Raw genomic sequence first — 4,718 nt, forward strand, 5'->3', positions numbered from 1 at the left:
TTATTTATTGAGAAAGTGGGCCAATTTGCTAACTTAGTTACGGCATTGGGCCAACATCTATGAAATAAATGAACAAAATATTTATAGACTTCTTAAAAGCATTGGGCCTATTGGACAGAATCTGCCTTGGCCAATTATTGGGCTCCGAAATGGACACAAGCTGAAAGCCCAATAGATTTCAAATGCTGGTTTACTACGACAGCCCACCTGGGCTAAATTACGAGTCTGGCCTCTTTTGCTCTAAGCCATTAACCCTTATTTTTAACTAGCAATTTCAAAACCTATTTAGGATCTAGCCACTTTCTACCAAAAAAAAAATCTAAAATCCTACCAGAGATGGTCACTTATAAAATCTGTAAAAATAAATAAAGGTTTCAAGCATGTCTCTTTTGTTATTTTTCATAAACTGGCCAGAACTGCAAAGGTGCAAAAGGAGTCTTTAAGCACATTGCAACCTACTTGGAATATCTCAATTTTATATGCATCAATACTATAATAGATAGTAAAGACAAATAACACATGAATAAAAAAGTGTTTGATCAACCAAAGATTTATTTTATATATGAACTACAACAAGATATATTTAAACAATAAAAAAATTTAGCTAAGCACTCATTTATTTAAATGGACATGCTCCCAACAATCAAGATGAGTTCAAATCTTCTTGTTAATGTGAAAACATCTGCAACATAAGATTAAAGAGTTACCTGAGTCGCAGAATAATAAATACAGCAACAAAGAATGGAAGCTCAACAACTAAAGCAGCATAAAAATAGCAGCACAACAACAGCAAAACCAACAGCAAATCCGTGTTAAAACAACTCGAAAACTCAGAGAAGAAACCCAGAAGCAAACTCTAAAGAGGACTTATACTTTTCTAAAAAAAGGTTTGCACTTTAAGATTCACTATTAAGACTTACAATTTCAGCTTACTAAAGGATGCTTCAGCTGTTAATTTTTTTTTTGTTGTTGTATGTTCAAAAGCAGAAAAAAAATCCCCTCCAAAATGTGATGGAGTCCCCTGTATATATCAAAACAACCAGCTATTTCAAAAAATTAAAAATCAATCTTTTTGACAGATTTTTCTACAAAATCTGCTCTTAAATTTAAAAAGCAAGACTTTCTAGTTCAAATCTTGTCAAGTATTTCAAACAAAATCTACTCTCCACTATTCAAAGCTAGACTTTATTCAAGTAATGTCCAAAGGTCTACAATTTCTTACCAAACAATTTGACTTTTGAATGTTGTACTCAAAGAGTCTTGAAGCAGTAAACAAACAACCAAACAAGTACCATATACTCTTAAGTATTTTTCATTACCTCACTTTTATCAATACAAAACTATTTTACTACTTCAACAAGTGCAAAAACAGAAAATTTAACATTTCAAACTTCAAAAACTAATGCTAAAATAATTAATAATAGACAAAAATAAAATCTGAAAAATAAAAATAAAAATAAAAAAAATCAGCCATGAAAAAGAATAGTATTTTACCATTTTACACATCAAAAGGTCGAAAAAATGGTGGTATGCCAAAAAGGGTGTTCCGGGAGGTCGCCGGAATTAGGCCGGATTTTGGTCGCCGGATTTTTGGGGTAGAATTGACATTAATAACTAGGTCTTGAGGAGCTCTATCCATTGATGTAGGTATTTTGGGGTGGTAGTGGTTGGAGCTTCAAGAATTCGGGCAAAAAAGTGACGGAAAAGTTTCCTAGATATAAGATTCAAGGAGTTTGAGGGATTTTTTTAGGATTTGGTTTGGAGATATGGAAAGAGGAAGTTGTGGAGATTACGTGGCGTGAATTTGGAGGTATTTGGAGGTGGTCCGCCGGCTGCGGCGATTTCCGGCAAGCGGCGGTGGGCGAAGCTGGGGCGGTGTAGAGAGAGTGAAGAGAGAGAGAAGAGAGAAGAAGGAGAGGGAAAGAAGAGAGAGGAAATAAGGGGGAAATGGGGCAAATTTTTGGGGATTTTAGGCTTTAAATAACTAGGATGAAGATCAAACTAAGACCGTTGGATTAAATCAAGATGGGTGGATGAGATTGAATCTTGTCACTTAACCAAAACGACGTAGTTTCAAGACAAAACTACGTCGTTTTAAGCTCTTCTTGGCAGCCCCCTTTTGGACCGGATTTGGGCTCATTGAGCTCAAATTTTGGGCCAATTTTGGCACAATTTTAATTAAATTATACTAGCCCAATCCATACCCCGTTTATCAAACCATTACTCAATTCTTAAAATCTATACATACACAAATAAGAACAAACACATACACACACACACATACATATATATACAAGGCAAAAATTAGGCATTTACAGCGTTCATAACATGGTCCTCGCGTTCGCGTTGGGTCTGCCAGTGTAAGCTACACGTTCGCTAGTGGTCCTTGTGTTCGCGAAAGAGGAAATTGGCCAGTAGGACTTTTGTGCATCGCGTTCGCGATAGTAGCCTCGCATTCGCGAAAAAGAACGCGCCTGGGCAGATATAAGTTTTAAAAATCGAGGGTTTGTAGACATGTGATTTTTGAACCTCCCCAAGAATTTTCATATTTTTGCACGTAAATATTTAATTTAGGCCTAATACAGCCAGTTCAACTCATTTTCACTCTTTTACTCTATTTAATTACAAGAAAACGAAAATTACAAAAAATAGGTTAGTGTTTTAAAGTCATTTTTTAATCTTGAAAAAATACCAAAAATAGTTTCTTATAACGGTCAATTTTATTTTAATGATTACTTTTGTTTTAGTAGGGTTAATTTATATTTTTGGTAATATTTTTATATGGATAAATTTTTAATTAATTAAACTAATTTTAAACAAAGCTAGTCATAAAAGCCCATAATTCACAAGCCCATAATTTCTAGGCCCATAACCCTTAACATAAAAAACCGTACAGAGCTAAGAGGAGGAGTTTCAGCCGTTTCATAGACATACACAGTCCTACGCCTACTGAAGATGAGGATTTCCATTTTCATTCAATGAAATTTCCGAAAAATCCAAGGTTTTGCTCACTGAATGTAACGTGATTTCATCCTTCATTCAAGACTTCAAGCTAATGACACCTTATTATCCCCAATATACAAAAACCCAAGTTAGCCGCAAACCCCTCTGCAAAGAACCTCCACCAGATCTCACCCCTTCCGATTATTCTGCTTTCTAATCTCATAGATTTTCTTATTGAATTTGGAATTCATCACGTGGTTTCGTTTTGGTATCATTTGGAAATTGAGGTCGCCGGCAAGGTTCCGTTCGAGGTTGCCGTTGAGGTGTCCAGCCGACTGATCTGTTCGTAGTTATCGGCGAAAGCTCCAATCCAGAACTACCAAATTGCTAGGCTTGTAGTTCCAACCCCTGTTCATTTGTGCAAGAGGTCCGATTTTTTGCCTTATAATCTACTTGGATAATGGTTAAATTGCTTGTTTGCTTTTATTCTGTTGAAGTTACTTGTTGAAACCATTTTGAATTTTGTTTCCATATTTGTTAAGAACGTTGAGGTGTTGCTTGTATTCTTTTGGGTTATACCTTAGTCATGCTGCTTTTGTATTTATTGGTAAATAATGTGTAAATCACATTTTGTTTGATAATATGGAATTAATGGATATGCAACTTTTTGTTGCCTCCATTCCAGAAGGTTTGTGTCATAGCCTTCTAAATCATCTTCTATCTGCAGTTGTTTCTCGAGAAGATCAAGCCATCAATTTGAAATTTTGGACTACTCTACCTCAACATCGTTACTTTGAGAACATCTTCTATCTGCAGTTGTTTCTCGAGGAGATCAAGCCATCAATTTGAAATTTTGGACTACTCTACCTCAACATCGTTACTTTGGATATGTTCTCACGGAGCATGAGGTTTGGCTTGTTAATTTTTATCTCCTACATTTGATATAGTCACGCTTACATTAAACAACATTTATTATAGGGAAGGGGATAAGAACTGTAATAGTTAGACTTTAATTGAGATTTTTAGGCTTTTTAACGTAATTAAATACAAAGAGATTGTCAATTTTGGCTAACACGATGCATACGTATAAAATTTCTCTTTCTCCTCTGTTTTAATGCGTGATATTGTCCATTTGGTTGGAACATGATGGATGGACAAATTTGAATGATTTTTATGACCGATCATGTTAGTTTTAATAAATAGAGGCGTGCCATGCAAAATAAAGTCTCAAAACCTATGACCCTCGGATAATCAATGTGATCTCCTTAGAAATTGAGGCGTGCCATTTAGTTGAAATTTCATAGCCCTCGCAAAGTTGAAAGTGCATAGTTGCTTTAGACGCTATTTAAAATTTATTTTCCTAAACTCGGGTGCGCATTTGTGTAACCCAAATCCAAATCTCAACAACGTTAAATAAAATGTGTTGTGGACCGCGGGTACATTTATGTGACGTGGTTCAAGACATGTTTTAGATTACGTTGAATCTTTCTCCTAAAAACAATTAATTAAAGCGGTTATAAAGTTAAAATTGAACCGTAGGTTAAAACATGTATTAAAATCAAATAATAGGCCAATTGTAACAGTTGAGCGACCGTGCTAGAACCACGGAACTCGGGAATGCCTAATACCTTCTTCCGGGTTAACAGAATTCCTTATCCGGATTTCTGTGTTCGCGGACTGTAATACAAAGTCAATCTTTTCCTCGATTCGGGATTTAAAACCGGTGAATTGGGATACCATAAATTATCCCAAGTGACAACTCTGAATTTTTAATA

At 35.3% G+C, this 4,718-nt stretch overlaps 1 long non-coding RNA gene across 1 annotated transcript; it reads left to right on the forward strand.

The window, feature by feature from the left end:
• Positions 1-2,925: 2,925 nt before the first annotated feature.
• Positions 2,926-4,085, forward strand: LOC138891221 (uncharacterized). Its single transcript, XR_011407576.1, has 2 exons — positions 2,926-3,370; positions 3,671-4,085. It is a non-coding gene; the product is annotated as an uncharacterized lncRNA (long non-coding RNA).
• The last annotated feature ends 633 nt before the right edge of the window (positions 4,086-4,718 follow it).

This window comes from Nicotiana sylvestris, chromosome 5, assembly GCF_000393655.2.
Source record: "Nicotiana sylvestris chromosome 5, ASM39365v2, whole genome shotgun sequence".
In the NCBI taxonomy this organism is placed as follows: Eukaryota; Viridiplantae; Streptophyta; class Magnoliopsida; order Solanales; family Solanaceae; genus Nicotiana; species Nicotiana sylvestris.